The sequence below is a fragment of the Rhinopithecus roxellana genome, chromosome 4 (assembly GCF_007565055.1).
Source record: "Rhinopithecus roxellana isolate Shanxi Qingling chromosome 4, ASM756505v1, whole genome shotgun sequence".
NCBI classification, from domain to species: Eukaryota; Metazoa; Chordata; class Mammalia; order Primates; family Cercopithecidae; genus Rhinopithecus; species Rhinopithecus roxellana.
Window position 1 is genome coordinate 122,968,793 of NC_044552.1, and position 25,312 is coordinate 122,994,104.

The following is a 25,312-nucleotide window of genomic DNA, read 5'->3' on the forward strand; positions in this document are numbered from 1 at the left end:
TAGATAGATATAGATAGAAAGGAGGTATGATGCAGGTGCCAACTTTAGCAAGGCATAAATGGTAGAATTCAGACAGATGGGAAGAGAGGACAAGGGTATTCAGGCAAAAAGATAAATGCAAGCACTGGAACACAAGCTGGAAGGAACAGAGCTTGCTATGGGCACGTGGGAAGAATGGGTTAGCTGAAATGGAGACTGTGTTATACAATAGAAAAACGTTTGATTATTAGAGTAGCTAGAGCTTTTGAAAGCCAGGCAGTGGAATCTAATGTGGAAATAACATAATTAAAGCAGTCTTTCCAAGATTAGTCCAGCTAATCTGTGTTGGTATAGTTTAGAAAAGAGGGATAATTTACTGACATAGGTTAGGAAGCTGATGCAACAATTCAGGCAGAAAGTTAAATGGCTTTTCACTGAGGTGGTGATGACAAGTGAAAACAAGTAAAATACAAAAGGTATATGTTGGCTGGGATATTACAACTTGATGATCAGATTATTTCAGTCACATGGTCATTTATTCGTATTTATTGTACCATAATTTGAGTTACTCATATTTACTGAGCACCCAAAATATTGCCGAATACCCATTAGGTAACTGCTCTTGTACTTGTTACTAGATTCAAGGGTAAAAAGCCACTTGCTGTGGTCACAGTCTAGCATGGAAGATCTGGCAACACAGTGCAAAGGCAGTGTTGTAGACACTTGGCATAGATGAGGAGTGGTTAACTTTACTGAGTTTTTTGTAAATGTACATGTATGCAGGAGATAAAAGACGACTTCAAATCTGAGTTCTGAGTTTTCTCCTGGTCAAAGTTGGCGAGACATTCCAGAAGATGGATGGACAGGTTTATTCAATGGCATGGAGATGGGAAACGGCATCGTGTGTTCACGTTCCTGCAAGCAGTTAAATATTTCTGCATGATAGAGGTCAGGGAGAAGGCGTGAAAATCATAGAGCATCTTCAGCGCTATCCCACTAAGTTTGGATTTTAGCCTACAGGCAATGAGGCGCAAATGGAGAGGTAGAAGCAACAAAGTAGCATGGTCAAAATTTCACTTCAGAAAAGTGTGTGATGACCATGTGGAGGCTGAATTAGAGAGGGGAAAACTAGTCAACGAGGCAAGATAGATGACTAAGTGCTGAGCTAAGAGATGGTTAGAGCTAAACTAAAGCAGTCATAGGGGCAACAAAGTGGGAGCATTTAGGAAGCAGAATAACCAGAAAATGGAAAATAATTAAATGTGAACAGAGGGACATTACAGAAATCATTCAGGTTTTGAACTCAGTAGTTTGGAAAAGATTTGAACAAAACAGGAAGAAAGTGGAGAGACTGTTTTCAGTGAAAGATGAGTGATTTAATTTAGGATGCCTTGAACTGAAAGAAGGGAGACTTCCAAGTAAGTGCTGATGGCCAGGTCGGGAGTGTCATGATCTTTGGGTAAAAGATGGATATTATTATATTATTGATTTCCATTCAGTTCAACTGCTCTGTGCGCTTTAATTTCTTAGGTCTTCTTGCTTTGTTTTCCTAACTAGATTGCAGATTTTGACAAAATATGTCTAAGTTCCTTTAACACCTACTTACTGAATACCTATACATGTCAGACACTGTCCCAGGCACTGATTACAATAATAACAGGGATTATTTCCTGTTTAACATTTTGCATATGAGAAAATTACAGGCACACATGTGTATTCTTCTGTAAAAGATCAAGTGGGCAATTAAACAGCTGGAAACAACACAAATGTCCATTAATAGGTGAGTGCAGATATAAACTATAGTACCACCACCCAATGGAATACTGCTCAGCAATAAAAGGAAAGATTCATTAACAGCCACTTACAACACAGAAGACTCTGAAAGCAACTATCAAGGAAGATCCGTGGTTGCCAAGAGATTGGAGGGAGAGAGGTGGTAGTGATGGCAGTGGCTGCTGCCATCACACCAGCTGTAGCAGGGAGGCACGGCTGGGGCTGCACACTCCATGGAGCCAGTGGGAGCCCCACCCCTTCTGAGCTGGGTAGGGAACTCCCTGGCTGCTGCTGCAGCCACCCAAACTGCGGCTGTGGATCCAAACCTCCTTGTGCTCTTGGGGGGTGCCAAGAACAGGCCACGGCTGCAGACCTGGACCTCCCACTCCATGGAGAAGGCAGGAGTCGGGGACAAGTGGGAGTCTCACCCCTTCCAAGTTTGCACAGTAGGAGCTCCTGGGTCCAGCTCTGCCTGTCCTCCCAGGTGCAGGATCTGGGTCGTCTCTGCCACTTGCACCCTTGGGGCCCCCAGGAAGGACTCCCATCCCTACAGGCTGGGGGGCTTTTGCTCCCACTGCTGGCCTCTCTCTGCTCCTGGCACCTGTTCCAAGATCAGAGCAAGGGTTGGGGCCAATCCTGGGGCCATGAATGGCAGTGGGAGGCAGACTGATTCTTGGGCAGAAGGAGGAGGGTCCTCAGTAAGGCCCCACCTTCAGGCCACGGAGGGCCTGAAGGCTGGGGGCTGAGCCGCCGGTCCTGTGGACCAGAGTGGGGGCTTCTTTGTGCCTCTTCTGGGCCGCCAATGGCCGCCCATGGACCATTTGGCATGCACTTCCTCCCTCCTCCCCTCTGAGGTCTGTAAAAGCCCTGGGCTCAGCCAGAGCAGGGCACAGGACAGTCAGAGGATGGCCGAAGCAGGCAGAGAGGCAACAGGATGACCAGCAGAAAGAGGAGCTAAGCTCTCTGTTGAGAGCTGCAGACATCTGGACAAACAGTTGCAGAGAGAGGCTACTGTCACTAGAGCCTCCTCTCTGCTGAGAAATGAACACTCCACGGATGACACACCTACAGAGAGGAGCTACCCATTATGGGTCTCCTTTGAGCTGTTGTGACATTAAATAAAGCTCACCCTTCACTTTGTGTACCTCATTCTTCCTGGATGCAGGACAAGAACCTGCGTAAAGACACCATGGTCACAGAGGTTTCTGGCTAGAAAACCGACACCCCAAAGATCCCATAACAATAGGTAGAGAGGAATAATTAAGGGGCAGGAGCAAACTTTTGAGGTTGATGAATAAGTTAATTATCTTAACTGTAGTGATGGCTTTATTAGCACATACATATGTCAAATTGAGGTACCTTTATGTGGCGGCTTGTGGGTTAAGTTTCTACTTTTGCTTGCTTGCATTTTTAATGATATTATAAAACTACACTATCTTTGTAATAAAATTCATTTTAAAAATTATAAAAGTTATAAAAATTCACTGGACAAGTATTCACTATTCTCCTAATAATCAATGAATGAATTATAACTTTAAATAACAATGAAACATTGTACCAAACCTATCAGGCTGGTAAACATGACAAAATCAAACAAAAGGTCAAACCTTAACTAGAGTGTGGTAAAATGGGTAATTCTCACACTTCGGCTGGGAATGTAAATTGGTACAGCCAATTTGGAAAGAAATATTACATTATCCAGTAAAGCTGAAAATGTGTTTACACTACTACTAACTGTAACACCGGTTTTTAATTTTCCATTAATAGGTGCCATTTTAAAGTACTAGCATATATTTTTGTGTATTTTGCATAAATACCGATATTTGAAACTATAGCATCTTAGTCCACCCCTCCTAGATTTTTCCCTGTTCCCTCTCTCCTCCTTCTCCTTTCCTTACTCTTTCTCCTCCCTGACCCTACTGCAAACCCTCCAGTCATTTTACCACTCATGAAAACCCACTGTGTCTTAGCATTTCCCTTTGTGTTCCCCATCGCCCCATATCTAGCCACTCACGCTCCAAAAAAAGGCTGAGTAGAGATGAGAAGTGCCATATGAAAACACATCTCTCCTTTGGGATGGGAAGCAGTCAGAGAGTGGGCAAGGTGGGTAGAGAGAGAAAACAAAACTTTTGCCAGAGACGCAGAAGGAACTTCACTCAAAGCTGCATCAACTCAGGAGGAAGACAGGAAACCCTCACAGGGCCAGCCAAGTCAGAAGGGGCAATTCCAAGGGCATTCTGGGTTGAGAGAACTAAAGAATAGGGAGGCAGCAAAGCCAACAGCAGGCAGAGTGATATTCTGCCATTTGTATTTATTAATTTTTATCGAACTCTTTGAAATACTTTTACAAAATGTTATTATTGAATGCACACATTCTAATACTTTAATTTACTGTTATTAAAACTTGTATTACACAATAAATGGTGAAGCAAGTACCATGCACTAAGTCCCCACATTCCTCTTTTCTGTTTCAACTACAGAAAAATTATTCCATAACACTGTTTGTTTCTAAGAGTTAAGAATGAGAAATAACTTAAATGTCTATCTGAAAAGACAGCATAGATAGTCTAGGCCATATAATTACAATGAAATACCATACAGCATTTATAATAAATGAGCCAGAGTTACATGTATTAATAGGAATAAATATAAAGAATATAATGTTAGATTTTTAAAAGTCACACCATTATGCATACAATTTTATATTTATGTGGATTTTTAAAACTGGTAAAAGCATATTATATATTGTTTCTGAATTCATAAATATGTACTAAAATACACTGTGAATGCACTTACGGGAATGATAACTTCTAAATTCAGGATAGTATTTTTCTCAAGGAGCAATGGGGTCGATATCTCACAGCAGTATAAAGACCCTCATCAGAGTTTGTAGTGTTTATTTTTATGATCCATAGTGAATATAAAATGATGTTAAGACCTTATACAGGTAGCAAGTGGATACACATGTATATTTGTCTCTGCTGTTATCTGTTTGCAATATCATAACAAGAAATGGGTAAAATTAATGATTGTGTTCCCTTTCAAAGCAAAAAACACTGGTACTAAAACTTTTACATATTTTCTAAAGAAAAAAGATAGTAAGTTTAACAACAAAAAAGACTTAGTTTTGTAGGCATATTGTATCCCCAAAACCCCATTATAATGGAAAATAGTGAACTGTTCAGTTTTAACACAAGTAATTTAGGCTGACTGGGTTTCCCTTCCAAATTCACAACCCTATCTATAAACACTAGGAAAGTATATGGCTATCCATAACTCTGTCTTGATTAAGCTGATCCTGTATAAAGTTCAGCTTTTGATTATGTGAATGGTTTTATAGGCAAAACACTTTCTAAAACTGAGCTGTTGTTGTTCAAAGTTAGTTTTAAGCAAAACAATAGAAAACCATGGTTTAAATCCCATCCCATAATGTGATTCTCAATTTCAGAGAAGTCTAGACTTTGTAATTCAATGTCACCTCAAAGTGAGGAAGAGTTTCAGGACATCCACAAGAAGATGTCCAAATATCAAGACATGGAAATGCACAATGTCTAAGGCTACTCTTGAGAACTCATGCTAAATAAGACATATCATCACCAAATTTTAGGCATATGGAATAGATTCAAAACATCCTGGCTTGGCCACAAACTCAGTATATTAAATCTTATATCAAGTATGATATTACTTGATTTATTTGGACTCCGTGGCATGTTTGAGTTAATGTTCTGGTGGTCTGATCAGCTCTCCTTCTTAGGTTCTACAAGAATTCTTGGATAGAACTAAGATAATTTGAATGATATTGATGCTGGAATGTGGCTCCAGGTGCAATTGTAATCAGCATGCAGTAGGAACAGCAGTACTTCTTTCTGCACACTTTGGTTGAGTGCATCTGCTTAGAGATAAAGGCAGACACCTCACATCTCACTCTGACTTCTTGCATAATTAGGCTGTAAATAGCCTTGTCTTCACTTGAGATGAGGCACAGTCTAAGGGGAAGCCAAATGGAGGGAAGAAGTAGGGGAAGAAGAATTATTTAAAGGTGTCTATGCATCTCCTTTCTGCAGCAAAGCTCGAGATGGAGGCAGGCTGTAGTAACAGTAGTAAGTGAAAAGAAATGTATGACAGATAAAAGGCTGTTAAACAGTACTCTATTCTGTACGCAGTGTGCAGCAGGTCCTTGAACTACTGCAGGACCAGCTTACCTTGTATTAAGTTGAGTGGGAAGAGTTTAGAGAAGTACTTGTCTGATTCCCTGGGCTCATACCATGACTAACATCAACTCTATCTGCCTGCATGTAGCTCAAATGCAGTTATGCCATGGAGTTAGCATTTTAGCTTACTATCACCTACGGGCACACCACAAGTTTAGCAAAGTTGATTTTTCTTGTATTTACACAAGCGTTAAAGTTGGTCAAGATCATCAAGGTTGTTCCTGCTTTGGATGCTGTTATAATATAAGCAAAAGTAAATTCAATAGTCTGCTGTCAGAGTCCTATTTTAAGTCTAAGTGGGCAGGCAGAAAGAATGGATGCCTGAAAGGCCTGGGCTCTAGTCCTGTCTCCACTTTTTTCCCAGGTGAGAGACATTACTTAGGCTTTCATGTATAAAACCAGAAAAACAGCTCTTGTTCTATCTAACAAGGAAGATGGAGTGAAGAATAATGTATGTTTGAGACAATGCTTTCAAAATCGTAAGTTGTATGCAAATGCGACATATTGTCTGCAGTAATGGCAAAAATCATAATCAGGAGAGAAAACTTATATTTTATACAAGGTATCCCTTCTTTCCATAGTCTTTGCCTAATACTGCAATGTTCTATCAATATATTATCAGCTCCTCCCAGAGGGGATACTGAGTAAGTGTTCATTCCCTTAACAGTGAATATGAATGCATATTCCCTATTAACATCTCTTAATAGAGGGAAATTTCTGCATAAGGCATGATTCTTTTGGTGTTGTATTAAAGCCAAGAATTACAGATCTCTTTAGAGATTTCCTGTACAGTGGTGTCATTTGCCCAAATAGGTTCCTACAGCTTCTCCACTTTGGCCAATCACCTCAAAAATGTATTCCTTCCATTTTATGAAGACACTATTCCCACCCTCACACATAACACACACTAAATGGGACCTCAAGCAAAAGTAAAAGCATAAAACATATTTTCTGAGTTTTAAAGGTGGGGCATCTTATTCGTTCATTCATAAACATCTATCTTTAATGCCCACTGTGTACTGGCTGCCATGCTAGGTACCACAGATGCAAGATGAAGCAGTCATGGGGGTGTTCTGCCTTAATGAGACTGCACCTATTCAGACTGTCATGGCTGGATGTATTGTTGCATTGTATTGCACTGTTTTTTAATTGCACAGACTTTTTTGGTGGTAGTATAATGGTTTGGTTTGAGTCTTCTTTTGCCATGGAGAGACATCCACATAGAGTGACCAATATTTATGGTGTATCTGCATGCTGTCTTCCATTTCAGAATTATTTTCATACAGGATAAAATTATCTCATTTACTTACAAATATCTATCTGAAATCTACTTTATCTGAGGCATATTTGGAGGATACTGAGTTTTATATTATAGAATCCATTTCCTGCAAGAGTTCAGAGTTCGGGAAGACATATCATAAAGGCAGTATATCATGAAGGCCAGTGACGACAAGCAGACAAGATGTGTCCTGAGGTGTATCAAGAGATAACACCATTGACATCTTGTGAAGGACAATGAAATTTAATAAATCACAATTGACTTGCAAAGGGAAATTATTCCACATGCAAACTAAATTTTCCATTTCAATAAAAGATCAGTAACATTTGGGAAAATACATCCCTCACAGTCAGTGTGTAAAGCTGGCTGACACACTATTCACGAGTTTATTTAAGTAAAAACAGTGCAACTGGACATTGCTCCTGGGCTGTTTCCCTTATTCATTTGTAAGGCCATGCAGGGCCTATTCCTATCGAAATAAAAGAAATCAAGTAATTTTAAAAATTGAGGAAAGGACTATTAACATTCTACTGGATAAGTATACCCTTATAAAAAGAGAGAAAAGCCACCTCATGTCTTATGAGTGGATATTATTAGACAGTATAACAGTGGCCCAGAAGCTAGAGGGAGAGAACAGGGTATTATGTAATTCAATTCATCCTTACCAACAAAAGGAATAGAATGCCATGTCAGTAAATCTTTATTACTTTAGAAATTATTGCTCCTGGGTTTATTTTTCTCTCTTTTCAAATATATGTCCAAAAAAAGAAATACACGGTATTCTAGCCTGAAAATGTGTATCTCTAGATCCCTCATACCTATTTGGTTACCCTTGTTTATAGAACTGTGCTTAGTTCCCAGACTACCATTTCCCCAGCTAATCTGTCTAAAATATAAAGTACTCATGTTGCACAAAACTTTAACTTCATGTTTCAGATTTCATACAACTTAAATGTGTACTGACTTATCAATTATGTATATTTGAAATGTATGGAGAATATACATGTATAGTTTAATATTTGTGTGTCTATATAATGTATGCATACATATGTGCATCTGTATATATTTAAATGTTAGATGTCAAAGAAAAATGTCCACAGAATAATGCCAATAATAACTTTCATTTACCATGCATTCAACAATATTTTTGAGCAATTAATACAGGCAAGGTGCTGTGTAAGGCACTGTAGGGAGAGATTTTTAAGATGTCTAACAGTGTAGCCCATGCCTAACAAAGACCAAAGGGCAGTCACAACTGTCACATCCATGAAGAATATGGTCTGTTACTCAGACACCATACTGAAGAGTCAAGCTTCTATGCACAAACTCCTAGGTTGCAGTGAATCATGACCTGGATGGGAAGCTTGGCTTTACAGATTTTGCTAGGTAGTACACAGATTTAGAATGTATATGGCTCTCCTCCAGCTGCTGAAGGATGAACAGCCCAAGAAAGACCCCAAGCAAAAATAATGCCATAAAGCACTATATCTTTTTTTTTTTTTTTTTTTTTTTTTTGAGACGGAGTCTCGCTCTGTCGCCCAGGCTGGAGTGCAGTGGCCGGATCTCAGCTCACTGCAAGCTCTGCCTCCCGGGTTTACACCATTCTCCTGCCTCAGCCTCCCGAGTAGCTGGGACTACAGGTGCCCGCCACCTCGCCCGGCTAGTTTTTTGTATTTTTTTTTAGTAGAGACGGGGTTTTAAACACTATGGTGTATACTGTCAAACAGAGGAAACCAACAGCTTAAGGCAACTTAAATTTGGAAAAGCAGATAAGAGAGTGTGGGATATATGTTTTCCCATACTCTCTTATCTGCTTTTTCAGATTTTCCAGGAGCAGTACTATGTGCTGCCTACAATAAAGGAATAGATTGATATAACAGGTTTAAAAATTAGCCACAGAAGAAAATTCAGAAATATTCCCTATATGCTTTGGGTGAGTGAAAGAGCTCTGGTGGAAATAAAAGATTTTATTAAGAAACTTGTCTTCAAGTCCCACCTCAGCTCCTCACACTAATTTGTGACTTTAGGCAAACATTTAAACCCTCTGAGCCTTATTTCTATGCAAAGGGAACAACAATATCTCTGTGTTTTTACAAAGATTAAACGATAAAATAACGTTTTGACTGCTTTTTTTTTTATTAGTGATATGCCTGTTATGAATATCCAATACAGAGTGTATCTGTGATAGGTATATGTATGAGGGTTGTGTGTGTGTATGTGTTTGTGCCTATATAGAACATATATATTCTAACTACCAAGTACAAATGCTCTGCATTACCTAATTCATCACAAGTCCTATGAGTTTATCTTGACATATATTGAATACATGTCATATTCACCTTTTCTTTCTTTTTCCCATTCACTCCACCTTAATTCAGGTCCTCTTTCACTGTCTCAGGTCTGAAACACAACATTATCTTCTAAACTTTAATCTTCCTTCTAACCTATTATAATGACAAACCCACCTTCCTAAAAGATGTCTTTCCTTTCCTTGTCTAGGTGCCTCATTACTCACAGAGTGCAAAGAGAACCGAAGAGTGACCCAAGAAGTTAAGGTCTAGTGTTGGTTCTGCCTGAAATGCCCCAAACACTGAGCAAATCATTTTGCCTCACTGGCCTTTAATTACCCCATCAATAAACTGAGTAGATTTGCTCTAAATGATTCTGGATCTCTTCCAACTCTAATAATCTTGATTTTAAGTTTCATATTCAAATGACACATCAAAAACATCTTGCAAAAATCGATATTCAGGACAACTGTTTCAAATAATGATCAGAATAGGAACAATGGAAACAAACTGCTTCATCAACAGATTGCTCTGCTCTCCTTCACATGAGCAGTAGGTGTTCGGCATGCACCCAAACCCACCCTGCATCCACGGTGGCATAACTACAGAGGGCAGCAGGCCCTGGCCAACTCCACTCATTTCTAGAACATTCAGTTTGAATGCTATAGGGAGATGGTGCTTTGCCCTATTCTCCTACTCATGTGTGAGTCAAGGTATTTGAAGAGCAGAGGGACACAAAGAGAATATGCAATTTCACATCAAGGAGTGTGGTTCTACTCTTCTGCCAAGCAAATTGAAACACATTTGGGGCCTTTATTTTCAATGCGAAAATATAGGTGTATAAATTCTTATGCATGTGCAGTTTTGCTCTTCTATGATATCAATGTAATATAATATATACACAATGTTTTATCTTATCTATATGATGTTGAAACTCTATCTGAAGCGCCATCTAGTGATGCATAGATAGGTTCTCTTACTTTCTCATTCCCCTCCTAACCTCCTCATGGAAAATGGGATCTTGTAAGGATTTTAAAATAGATCAAACAAAACAAATCAACAAAACACCTGATCAACATAGACAGCTACTAATTGACTTGAGGAAAAAAAATGTGCAAGAGGCACTGACTGACAGTCACCTGGAGTCACCTGGTCTTTCCCCTTCCCTCACTAACCAAATCCCATCAAATACAAAAGCGTGATGCTTTAAATTCCTAAACTTCCATGAGTCAGTCCTTTGTATTTTAACTCCTCCCTGTACTATGCAACAACCTTCCATTTTCTTTCCTGCCTCCAATGTCATCTTCTTCAAATCCATTATTGATACTGTATCTGAGTAATCCCTCCATGAAAAGTTCATCTGCCCATGGCACTCCCTTAACGAGCATCCTTCCATGAGTTCTCACTGCCCAGAGTATCCCATCTTAGTGTCCTCTACAAGGCATGCTGATTCTGACCCCATATCCTTGCACAAAGATTCACTCTGCTCGGAAGACCTTACCTCTTTTTACCTGACAAACTCCAACTTATTCTTAAGGGGTTAGCAAAGGCCTCACCATTTTCTGGAAGTGTTTAGTGAGTCATTCAGAATAAACTAAGTGCTTGTGATATTCCCTACACATATCTCTACTATTGCCCTTGCACGCTGTTTTATACTTGTTGTGTGTCCGTTTCCTCCCATTAGACTATGAGTTTTTTGAGATGTCTTATCTGGCACAGGACCTGGGACATTAATTAATAAATATTTACTGAGCACCTACAATGTACTAGGCACCATTCTAAGTGCATAAAAGTGCACAAAGGAGGTGGAACTCCTTAACCCCACATGTTCAATAACTAAGTAAATTGTGCATGATGTCAGGAGATGGTAAATTATAGGAGAAAACCTGAAGCAGAGATCAACAGTGTTGATGAGGAGGCAGGGTACAATTTAAATATAATTGGCACATGTGTCTCATAATCCTCATTCATACGGATGCCAGAGGGAAGAAAATTCCAAACAGAATAGCCTGTGCAAAGGCTGTGAGAGGAGGCACGTCTGGCAGGCTCAGACAGAGCAAAACCCAGCAGACCAGAAAAGACTGAGTAGTGAGATCATGGAGGTCTAGGCTATGTTGGACTTTCAGACTATTGTAAGTTCTTGGGCATTTATTCTGAGAGGAATAGGGAACTACTGGAGGGTTGTACAAACAAGAAGATAGGTAAGAAAGACTCGCTTCACGTGAGGACCAAGGCGCTATTTCACTCTAGTGGTTCACTAACCTACCCAGTAATGAGGTCTTTGGCATTACAATAAGGCGCTGGAATTTATCAAACCAGCAGTGTGGGTAAGTGAGAAAGGAGGTAGGTTTGATAGCAGCCAAGCCTGAGTTTGAAAGCTGGATGTGACTAGCTTTGTGAACTTTGGTTAGTTACATGGTTAGTTACATGCCCATCTGTAAAACAGGGCAATAAGATTTACCAAATTGGATGAAATAAATTCATGTACATAAAAAATATGGCATAAAATAAAGGCTCCAGAAATGTTTATTTCTGATGTCCTTTCATCTTTAAGTTATTCTCCAAGTATATCAATAAAAGTCCACAACTGACATATAACGTCACCCACCTCAAACAGGTAACAGACATGGTGTAACTTCTGCTTTTACCTAAGATGAAGTAACAGGGAATGAATTTATCTTCCCACCTGAAAAAAAACTAAAAAGAGCTAAATAAAATACAGAAAATACTGTTTCTCAAGACACTGAACATCAGGCAGCATGAGACAGTGCTCCCTGGGTAATGGAAAACAAATCTGGTGAGCCCTGTGATTGCTCCAGCTTACCCCCGGGAGAAAATTTTCAGGCCATAGTGCAGAAAGGAAGAATCCGGGTGAAGTCCAGTGAATTGAAGAGATATAGCCTGGCATAGCAAAGGGCCCCACCCTTCTTTCTACTGGATCCGTACCAATGCTGTATCTCATGTTAAATATTTTAAATAACATCTATAAATAGAGTGAGGAATAAGAAGCTCAAAGTCTAGTAAAGGTAACACCAAATCAATAGAACATTACAATACATTTTTCTAAGTTATCTGTAGTAACGGCAAGCTTTGGGGAATATATACGAGGGATTCTTCATGAAATGTTGGGAGTGCGTGAGTCAGACAAAGGCTGTTGGCAGAGAAAACTGTTACCTTTTTTTGAAATCTGAACAGAAGCTAGACAAAGAAATGTAGGACATTCCAGGCAGAGTTGGCAACACATGTAAAAACCAAGACATGGAGATGAGCATAGAGAACACGGAGAATAGGAGAAGAAGGTGGAGATGTCAGTAGGCACCATACCACGGGGGTCTTATATGTCTGGATGCATAGATTAGAAGAGAAAACCAGATGCAGGGAAATGATCGAGAGACTCCACTACCCAGGTGACAGATTATGGGTGTGAACTCGAGTAGTAAAAGTAGAGATCAAGGAAAGTCAATAGATTCTAGAAATTTTAAGAAGACACATTTTTCTAGGGAATTATGATTCATTAAATATGAGGAGAGAGCATGAAAAAAGAATCAGAATGGACATCCAGATTTCTGTGATGATGAAGAAGGCACAATGCACGAAGATAGGCAGAAAAGAAAAAGGAGAACCTTTGCAGATGCATATGAGTTCAATTCTGGACATGCTGAGTTTAAGGTGTGCAAGGGATATGCAAGTAGAGATATCCAGCAGTCAGAAGGAAGCTTCATGGAAGAGATCTATTCTGGAAACAGAGATTTGAGATTCACCAGCATATACTGGGTGTTCAAGCTATGGGTACGGAAGAGGTCACCCCAGAAAAGTGTGGTAGGTAAAAAGATACAAGTGATAGAACCCGGGGAAGCAACAGTGCTTAAGGGATGAGCATAAAAGAGGAACATATACACGATATCAGAAAAGAGAGAATCAAAAGATGGCAGGGAAGTCAGAAAGGTATTGTCTCAGAATAGCTAAAAAAAGAATATTTTAAGCAGTGAACACATCAACAGTGATAAATTTAGCAGAGGTTAAGTAAGGACTACAAAAAAAAAAAAAAAAAAAAAAAAAAAAAAAAAAAAAAAACACCAGATTAACACAAAAGTTATTGGTAACCTCTGAAATGGTAGGAGACCCAGAATATATACGGAGAGAATTGGCCATTGACAGAATGAGGCACATTGTGTCAGAATAGGTTTTTAGTTTATCTGTGAAAAGGGAGTCAGGACCTTCAAATGTGGAACTATAAAGGCAAGATGAAACATAGTAAGTTTAAGGAGAGTGGAGAAGGTTTTAAATAAATACTATTAGAAATGAAAGAGAGTTGTTTGTGAAAGAGTAATTGCCAGGCAGGATTAATGGCCTAGCTGAGAATAAAGAACAAATTGGTAGAGTTTTCTGGCACATTTCATAGTTATCCCCAGTAAAATATGATTTCCCTCTTCCTTTGTAATAAATAGGATTTGTGTTCCTGGGCACCCAACCATAATTCTGCACTTTAGAATATCTCTTACATGTCGGTTTGTACACATGACTGCATCCTATCTAATGGGAGGGAGTGTAAGAGAGGTGTGCAGTCCTGTTCTCTTTGTCCTTACCACATCCAGCTGCTGGGCTGTGGTGAGTATGGAAGTAGCCACTTCAAACCCACCAAGGGAAGTCCAATGAAAAGGACAGCAAAAACAACCAGCAGCCAAGGGGCACAAGGTAAAGAACATGAAGAGAAAAAAACACAGGAACTGAAGACTGTTGGAAGATTAGTGGTTGAAAAGTGAGCCATGAGATCTATGCTGAATAGGAAACAAGCAAAGATCATTCGGAGACCATGTAAGGTGTATCAAGACATGACATCTTAATGAGGTCTCACTCAATATTAGGGCCACAAAACAAAAATGAATGGAGACTATAACAAACACATGCTCTCACAGCAAAATGCATAAATTTTACAAACACAAAGTTAAGCAAAAGAAGCCAGACACACAAAAAATACATACACTACACGAAATTCCACTTACATAAAGTAGAACACAGGCAATATTAATCTACAATGTTGAAAGTCAAGAAGAAGGAGTATGATTGTGAAAGGGGCATGAGAGAGGATTCTGGGAAATGATCACATTCGATGTCTTCTCTGGGTATGGATTACATGGGTGTATCCAGTTTTATGAAAATTCACAAAACTGCATATGTATGATATGTATAATTTTCTGTTTGCATATTATACTTTAAAAAAATAAATTAAAAATTTGCCAAACTAAAAAAACTCACAATTTTTACATAACCAACACTTAACATCACGAAAGTCATGATCTGGCTATATATCTATATATTATCTTTGTCTAAACCGGTTTTGCAAATATTAGTAAATTCACTGCATTAAATTTTTAATAGATATGCACAGGTCGAAGTTGTATTTGAAGTGTTTCAGAAGCTTGATAACCCTCTACTTTTTAAAATATCCATTTAAATGACTTTGAAGAAGGGAACAGACCAGCAACAATTATAGTTTAAAAAGACAAAACAAGGTGCTGACAGGCATGAGACAAGAACTCCTCTGCCATGCTGGCTTTGACTTTTCGAAGGTATAAGCTCGGTGGAATGCTATCTGGCAAAATGTTCAAGAGCTTTAAAATATGCATGGCCTTTGACCTGAAATTACATTTCTAGAAGTTCACTCTAAGAAAATCAGGAATATGAAAAGATTTATGTGCAAATATATTCAATGAATTATTTATAAGAGGATAAATTCTGAAAGGAACAGAAATATCCCCAAATAAGAAAATGATTACATACATACATTATTATGTGCTCTGTGATATATTATGCAAATAACTTTCAATTCTATGGTGAAATGTTTATGATATAATGTAGAGTTTTTAAAAAGCAAGATAGACTGAGTCATACATTTTATGAAACTAAAATAAAAAAATAAAAAGAAAAGTAAATATACAGTATTATTCCAAATATATATATATGGAAAATAAAATGTGCCAAAGTGTGGTTAACTCTGGGTAGAGTAACTGTGGTTTTTAGTTTAATAAATTGAGTATTTTCTAGATTTTCTAAAGAAAGCATGCAATACTTTACTGATTACAGATTTTTAAAAACCATGCTGGAGTTGCCCTTTGATGTGCTTTTCTCGTGGAGTTTGATATTTGTGCTCTATAACACGAGTAATAATTGGGTCTCGCTCCACAAAAATTTATTAACTATTTTAACTCAGCACTGCCTGGGAATAGGAAGTCTCTTGCTCATCATAACCTTCCCCCATAGTGCCTTACAGAGAACAGAGTATATGTTCAAAAACCACTGAATCAAAAACATAGTAAGTCCTCATCTATTATCTTCTGTTTATACAATTGTGCTATACAATTAAACATCATGCAGTGTTAAACACTTTGTTGCTTGCATGAAAAAGTAAAAATAAAGTGCTTGTAAGTGAACAGTTCATGGTTTAATCACATAGCCCCCTCTGTATTCTGATTAGGCTTGAGAGGGCAGAAGGCCGGAGGTGGCGGGGGTAGGCTGGGGATCAGGTGGAGGAAGGGCAGGGAGGAACAGCAGAGGGGCTGAGGGCTCATTCCCACCTCTAAAGCTCCAACTACAGTACTGCTACTTTGATCTTCTTCAACTCTCTTCCCCTTCCCCCATGCCTGAAGACTACAAAATAGTAAAATTCAACAATGCCAATGGTGAATCAACACCTGAGGGTAATAATTGAACGGGCCCACTGGGGAACCAGAGCCCTGTTTGAGGTGGACTGTAGGGAACCCCCAGGAGGAGAGAAAAGTCCTGCCAACAGGAAAGACTGCTGCTGCAGGACAGAGCAGGGAGCCTTCAATGCAAACGGGGAAAACACATGATTGATAGAAGGAATTAAGACCTTAGTTCTATGGAAAAATACAGAAGTTTTTTTTTGTTAGGAGGAGCTCTTTCAGTCAATTCATGACCTTCACTCTTGAAAAAAGCGGTTAAAATTCATGTTAGTTCGGAAATTTTTATAAATTTGTGACCTTAATAGTAATTATCCAATGTCCTTAAGTTGGATTTATATAGATTTAAATAATACCTACTTGAAATAATATATTTTCTTTCTCTTCAACTTCCTACAATGCTGTTCACTTTAAAGTTTATATCCAATTTAGAAAAGCAGCAGCAAGTAATTTACATTTAAGAAACACCAATACATCCCTATTTGAAAAATATTTATTTTACATCAACATTTTACTTATGTTGTATTCAACAGGAAGTTTCAAAGATGCCAACCATTTACTTAGACAAGTTCTAGTACACTATCATCTCACTAAATTAATGAAATCTATTCATCAATAGATTCTAAGAACACTTAGGACATGGTCAGAATCTGACTATATATCTATATACTATCTTTGTCTAAACTGGCTTTGCAAATATTAGTAAATTTGTTGCATTAAAATTTTAATAGCCGTAGGTTGACATTGTATTTAAAGTATTTCAAAAGCTTAATAACTCTTTTTTAAATATTCACTTAAATGACTTGAAGAAGGGAACAGAAATTTTATATGGGGGGAGGGCATATATTTAAGGTGTACAACATATGTTTTCATATACATATAAATAGCAAAATGATAAGACAATTAACATGTCCTTTCTTTCACAGTTACCTTTCTTTTTTGTGAAAGATTTTCTAACATCCATACTCTTAATAAATTTCTGGTATACATTGCAGTACTACTGACTATAATCTTCACACCAGTGCTTTAGATTTCTAGACTTATTCATCCTACATAACTGTAACTTTGTAACCTTTGATCCATACCTCTTCCCATCTCTGGTAACTACCATTCTACCCTCTGTTTCTATATATTTGACTTTTTTATTTTTAGATTCCACATATAGAGATACACATAGGTTATAGTTGTCCTTGAAATGTTTCAAAAGCTTAATAACCCTCTATTTTTAAATATCCATTTAAATTACCCTGAGGAAGGGAACAGAAATGATATATAACTTAACTTCTATCTATCTAAAGAAAGTACAAATATTCCACATATAAGTGAGATTATGCAGTATTTTTCTTTTGGCGTCTGCCATATTTCACTTAGCATAATGTCCTCCAGGTTCATCCATGTTGTCACAAATGGCATAATCACCTTTTTAAGGCTGAATAATACTTCCTCTTGTGTGTGTATATATTTTGCAATTTCTTTATCCATTCAGTCATCTATGAACACTTCAACTGTTTTCCATATCTTGGTTATTGTGAATAATGCTGCAATAAACACAGGAGTGCATACATCTCTATGCGGTGCTGATTTCACTTTCTTTTTGGATAGAGAATAGAAGTTTTTATGCTCTAATTTTGGTTGGGAATAATACAGGTTTCTAAATTACATTGCCAACCCACCCTTGAGTGGGCCTTTGTCATTCAGGACCTTTCCATGTAACAAAGCAGCTACAGACTAATGACCTATGGACCACTGAGTCACTAACTTCATTTCACTTATAATAAAATCTAGATCAGAACAGGGGGTTTGCAAAATCAAAGTCTAGTGAGAGGAAGGTGAGATCTTTTTTTCACTACGTAGAAAGGAATTAAAGTTACTCTCCACTAAAAATGACCACACAGCTCCATGAGCCTTATCAAAATTAGCACTGAACCACTCAATATTAATCCCAAATTAATCCTAAATCATATACAAATGAGAACATATTCTTGTCTGGTGAATACCACAAATACCATGACATCATGACTAACACTCACTGAGTGCTCAGTGCATGCCAGACACTGTCCTAAAAGCTTTGACAGTGTGAACCATTTAAACCTCGTGGAAACATATGAGGTCGATATTGTTATTATCATCCCATATTTGGTTAGGGCAACCAAGAAGGCACAAAGGGGTTAAGTAACTTATCCGACATCGTATAGCTAGCAAGTGGTAAATCCATGTTTCAAATTGAGTATTCTGGCTCTAGAATCTACATCCTCTACTAGATTGCCTTTGTAATAATAAATTTTATTTTATTTTCCAAAACTGAACTTGCTGAGATTCATTGAATCTTATGCGTAGATTCTAGGAACCAGACCAAATATATGTGTATTTTTAACCTCTACACAAATCATTCAAGAGGACAAGACTATGCAGACAGTCCATCTACAATGTAACCACATAAAAGAATTCTAGGGAAATCCCAGCCCATTAACAAAAGTGTGCGTGGAATTAGCCAAGAAGCCAGATGTCTCCCTCAGAGGAGGAGTATCTTCCTAGCTTTTCACTGAGACCTTCACCCAGGTAGTCCCCAACAAAAGATGGAGGAAGGACGGTCTGTTCACCATGCAAAGGGGCCAAATATAAAATGCGTGATGTGTTTAGTAACAACCTTGAAGTTTTTAGTAGTAAATACTTTTTAGCAAAATCCAAACTGCAGCCCCAACAATTAATAAAACTCTATAAAGATATGTATTACAGTTCAGGAAAGTTTGCATAACGAAAGAGCTAAAGCTTTGCCTAATCCCTTTTTCAAGTTCAGCTCTTAATATAAGTCAGGTTTCCTTTCTTTCCCCCCATACTTTAAATCCTCCAAAGAATGCTAGAGAAAATCAGGCAAGCAAAACAAGCAGCTTTTGATTCTCTGGCACTCTACCATTTGGAAAACAGACTCAAATTGCATGACAGATAGTGGTCTAGGAATTTAAGAAATATGAGTTGGTTTCAATAAGAAATACCTTTATAAGGAAGCTTTAGAAAATAGCAGCAGTACTTTTCTTTCCTTTTTTTTTTTTTTCCTGAAAATGAGTAACAAATATCGGAACCCTAAGATGAATTTGAATCTATACAGAGTTCACTGTTTGATTTACAAATTCTTACTGGGCTCAACTTAATTAGAACAGGAAAATTGCTGAAGCTAAGATTTATGATTGCATGTTATCTGTGGCACAGGGAGTCTCTGGATTATTCAAAAGTGAGTGGGGTTGGCACTCTGTGGAACTGCTTCTGCTAAACTTGCTGTAAGGTGAAGCTACTGGGGAAAAATCTGAAGGCTCCCAGAGAAAGGAAGGCAGGGGTGAGTGAGTAAGAGCCAAAGCCCTGATGATTTGGAAAGAGTTTGCACCTGTGGGGTCCGTCTCCCTCTACTCCTATCCTCCCATTCAACATCTAGTCCAACTTTAAGAAACATTACAAATTCCCGAAAATACTATGTAGAATAATCTAAATAAACCTCTTGTGATAAATACATTTCCTTCCATTAAAAACAAACAAACAAACAAACAAAAACAACCTAGACTTCTTTACTCCACAGTGTAGGTTGATAAAACTGAATTAGCACTTTAACAATTAACTCAAATATCCCAATGTAAGGACTTTAATGAGACCTTTCCCAAATTAAAAACTTGATCTCAAAGTTTTTTCTTATCTTCTGAATTTAAAGACATTAGTAATATATTACGTATTACACTGAGATATATCACACCAGCTGTATGTAAAATCTGCTCAAGAGAAACACAGACAACAAAGCTGAAACCTAAAAGCTAAACAAGTGCTTACTTTATTCTAGAAAAGCAAATGCTATTTACACATTATTTTTTCTATTCAGCTTTCTCTATAAGTAACTTTAATTTTAAATTATTCTGTATTTCTCCCTAATTTACACTCAAAAAAGTATAGAGGATTGAAATAGTAAGAGACAGATTTCACACATTTCATTTTCATTTTAATAGAAAACCTTCTAGAATTAAAAATCATAATAGTACACTTGGAAATTATTTTGTTAAAGTACAAGAAACAGATTTTATACAACCTGTTAACAGCTTTCAATTTGAAAAATGTGTATAGCCCATGGAATACTATGCAGCCATAAAAAAGGATGAGTTTGCGTCCTTTGTAGGGACATGGATGCAGCTGGAAACCATCATTCTTAGCAAACTATCACAAGAAGAGAAAACCAAACACCGCATGTTCTCACTCATAGGTGGGAACTGAACAATGAGATCACTTGGACTCGGGAAGGGGAACATCACACACTGGGGCCTATCATGGGGAGGGGGGAGGAGGGAGGGATTGCATTGGGGAGTTATACATGATATAAATGATGAATTGATGGGTGCTGACGAGTTGATGGGTGCAGCACACCAACATGGCACAAATATACATATGTAACAAACCTGCACGTTATGCACATGTACCCTAGAACTTAAAGTACAATAAAAAATTTAAAAAAATTAAAAAAAAAAATCCTAAATTAAAAAAAAAAAAAAAAAAAAAAAAACTAGCCAGGCGAGGTGGTGGGCGCCTGTAGTCCCAGCTACTCGGGAGGCTGAGGCAGGAGAATGGCGTAAACCCGGGAGGCGGAGCTTGCAGTGAGCTGAGAACCGGCCACCGCACTCCAGCCCAGGCGACAAAGCGAGACTCCGTCTCAAAAAAAAAAAAACAAAACAAAAAAAAAAAAAAAAAGAAAAATGTGTATAGCTAACTAAAATATCTGACTGAATTTAACTAAAATATAAAGGCAATTAGCTGAGGGCAACAGAGAATTTTGAAGACCAAGGCATTGAACATCATGACAAATCTTAGAACTTTTTTTTTTTTTTTTTTTTTGAGACGGAGTCTCGCTGTCATCCAGGCTGGAGTGCAGTGGCCGGATCTCAGCTCACTGCAAGCTCCGCCTCCCGGGTTTACGCCATTCTCCTGCCTCAGCCTCCCGAGTAGCTGGGACTACAGGCGCCAGCCACCTCGCCCGGCTAGCTCTTTTTTTTTGTATTTTTTAGTAGAGACAGGGTTTCACCGTGTTAGCCAGGATGGTCTCGAACTCCTGACCTCGTGATCCGCCCGTCTCGGCTTCCCAAAGTGCTGGGATTACAGGCTTGAGCCACCGCGCCCGGCCAGAACATTTTTTAATGACGAAAATTCACAAAATATATACTCATTTAAAGGCTTTCAAATGCTGACCAAAGCTTTCCTTTTGACTTTACCTATCACTCCTGCCTTCACAGATCTTGCACTGCCAGTGACTCAGTGGGTGTGCCCCTGTTTACACCACTGCATATGATGTGCTGTTGGCACTGTATGCCTCTCAGGGTGCAGTTTGATGACATCTCTTTCAAAAAGCCTGGATGTCATTCTCTAACTGCTTCTTTAGCCAATGAGTAGTCATTTCCTCATGAGAACTCATCTTGTGTCATGAGTCCTGTATGTTTCTTATCTCTCTGATTATTTCATAAACTTCTTTCGGGCAAGAACTACATCTAACAGATTTTAATTTCCTTAAAATACCTAGGATAGAACGTGGTCCATGCTAGGTGCTAAATAATTGCCTGGTCAATTAGTAAATAAAAATATGAATGAAGTTTGACAGTCTATACAATATATATACAAAATAATCTGATACAATGTTACTAAATAGATAGATGGTAGATAGGCAGAGAGAGAGAATTTAGCAGCATTCTCACTGCTCTCCAGCTGACTACACAGTTCCTAAAGAACAACAGACATGCTCTCACCTCAGGACCTTTGCACATGCTGTTCTTGCTTCCTGGGACTCTTCTCTCAGAGAGCTGCAATGACCCAGACTTCATTTTCCTCCTTGGTGAGACCCAGCTCTCACTAAGGCCTTTCCTGGCCAGGCAATGCAAAATTGTCACCCTCTTGCCCCCATTCATTCTCTCTTCTTTTCCTGCTTTCTTTTGCTCCACTGCACTTACCACCTCTAATACACTGTTTTGTATATTAATATTTATTATTGCTTGCCTCTCTTCACTAGAACGTAAACCCCAAAGGAGAAACTTTGGTCTGTTTTATACTTTGCTGTGCCCCACCTAAAACTGTGCCTGGAACATAACTGACATTTAATAAATAACTGTTGAATTAATTTGTTAAATTAATGACTCAAGAGTATTCACCCTTCATACATAGGAAATATAATACAAAATACTGAGAATTATTTTTATGAGATCTGTGGAAATCAATCACATCATCATGACAATGCAAGAATAAAGAAGTCAGTAGATGGCCTTGAGTTTTTCCCAACAATGGCATTTTCTGCCACCAAAATAAATATGTTATTCAGTCAGAACCACTGGACTGTAAGTAGTACATTCCTTTCTGGTTTTTATTGGGGAAAAGGATGTTACCACAAGACGTCAGTCCATTTATTCATTCATATATCCAATAGATATTTTACGACCACCTCCATGTGCCAGGAGATGGTTAAGATCCTTGGAACACAGATAAAATGCTACTGTCCCTACCAACTCAAAGTCCAGTTAGGGAGTCAGGGGGTAAAACAATATTCTAGCACAGTGTGTTGAGGCCATGGCAGTGGTGAGCACAGGGGCCTGAGGGAGTGGATGGAAAAGGCAGCTCAGAATCATGACACTAGGTAATGATTCTCAGTGAAGCAGACTCCTAAGTGAGAAAATAAAAGTTGAGGAACTAAAATCGAGTACGTTCAAGCAGAGAGAATAGCATGTCTGAGGCGGCTACGAATGAGTAAGCAGGGTACTGCCAGGGTAGAGTTTTAATACAATGAAATCGTAGCTGTTGAATCAAGTGAACACAGAATTAGGGTTTCCCATTTCTCTCTCCTCACACAAAGAGCCAAGGAGACTAGAAACTGGATATAAGCAATAAACTTTAAGGTGGGTGATGAGGTAGGGCTACACGTGAACACGAAGGACATACTAAAACTCAATGAAAGTGATTTCTATTACACACAATCTTACATTATTGATAACTAAAGGCATAGGAAGTTACTAGTCTCAAACGTTTTATGTTAGAAAAAAGCTTTACTATTCAAGTCAACAATTGGAATTGTTCTCTATGACTAGAAGACTGTGGGTGCTGAAACTAGAGATGATTTTTATTTTATTTAGCATGACCATATGTATTTTCTGTCTGAGGAATCTACAGTGTAGTAGATCCAATGTGGTAAATTTGTAATATGAAAAAAAAAAAAAACACAGCTCTGAAAATTTTACAAAAATTATTAAACTAGGAATAGCTACTTGTCAAACTCAGTTAAGAGGAGGTATTATCTTTCCTGTAGGATCACAGTGACAAACAAACAAAGCTCTTCAATAAACACTGACTGAATGGGTGTGAATGAATTGACAGAATGATGTTATTAATCGCTTTGGTAACTGGGGATCTTATCTCTTATCTGCTCTCCCCTCATCACTGAGTAACATCCACATTAGAAAAGAGATGATGTGCTTTGTCTTTTTTGTCTAATCTCTCTCTTATTGGCAACACTCACTGAACTGAGAAAAATAAGTGAACAGTGGAGTCAGTCCAAATAAAGAACTTAAATTCCCGAGACACTCCTGCTAAAAATACATGACAGGAGGCCGGCTGCGGTGGCTCACGCCTGTAATCCCGGCACTTTGGGAGGCTGAGGCGGGTGGATCACATGAGGTCGGGAGTTTGAGACCAGACTGACCAACATGGAGAAACGCCATCTCTACTAAAAATACAAAATTAGCTGGGCGTGGTGGTGCACACCTGTAATCCCAGTTACTCGGGAGGCTGAGGCAGGAGAATTGTTGAACCCTGGGGGCAGAGGTTGTGGTGAGCCGAAATCACACCATTGAAATCCAGCCTGGGCAACAAGAGCAAAACTCCATTTCAAAAAAAAAGAAGAAAAAAAAATTACAGGAAAAGCTAATTCCCAGTTCAGAAATATGACTTGTGGAGTGGCTTCCTCCTTTATGTAAGAGAGTTTAGTTGATGAATGTGCAAATAGAAGACTATGATTTATTCAGATTTGAGTGGATTATTTTAAGGAGATAAGCTCAATTACGAAAAATAAATATTGCTTGATATCAAGGAAATTCCCTGAAGTAAATGTAATCTTTCTTAATAAACACTTTCTTCAAATTGTCATTTTAATATGGAATTAACACTATATACTATGTGTACTATTCTTGACTTAAACATACCAGAACAAAGTTGTATTTTTTCCCCCTATGGTTAAAGCAGGCATTTAGAGGAAAATGAGAAAGATTATTTATGTGACTATGCCCTCTAAAAATACTATTGTTTAGGTGAGGTATTCAGGACTTAAATAAAGCCTGTGGAAAATATCAATAAAGCAAGACAGTCAGCTATTTCATAGTTTTCATTCTCTATCAGGCCAATTCCTGTTTTTGTGCATAAACAAATCAAGATAGTTTTAAAGCTTTTTTGTTATTACAATCCCAAAATCATATTAACCTTCACATGCAATAAAATCACATAAATTAACTTAGTGTAATCACATTTTAATTTTTTTGGCTATTTGGACCACACAATGTTCATGTTTCCTTTTCCACAAAATGCATAAACACACAATTAGTAATGGAAATAATAAAAATAGCACTTGATGCTGTTCAAAGTGTTTTAGTTATAGTTAATTTAATCCTCATAACAATTGTAGAAAGCAGGCATTGTTATTACCCCCATGATAAAACTGATAAAACTGAGGCACTGAAGGGCCCAAGTTGGTAGAGTCAGTGCTGGAGGGGCTGGGACACCACTTCTAGATTGTCACAATTCATGGAAACATCAGATAATGAACAATTCTATAAGTCATGTGCTTCCCTAATTCTTACTGGTCTTGTCCTCTGTTACCCTCCCTCTTGTTTCTCTACCAACATGGGAATTTACTACATTTGCAAGTAGATTCATTCTGTTACTCTTTTGGGTTTACATTTTATTTCTCCTGGCTGTGTGTGTACGTGTGTGTGTGTGTGTGTGTATCACATTTCATCTTTATATTGCACAGCTCCCTGAATCAGTAGACTAGACAGAGATGTAAGCATACAACACCCAGTTCCAGAC

General features: G+C 38.2%; 1 protein-coding gene across 5 annotated transcripts in view; it reads right to left on the reverse strand.

The window, feature by feature from the left end:
- The window catches only part of EYA4 (EYA transcriptional coactivator and phosphatase 4), a 287,469-nt gene that overhangs the window by 98,889 nt on the left and 163,268 nt on the right, over positions 1 to 25,312 (reverse strand). The gene's annotated exons all lie outside the window — the stretch shown is intronic.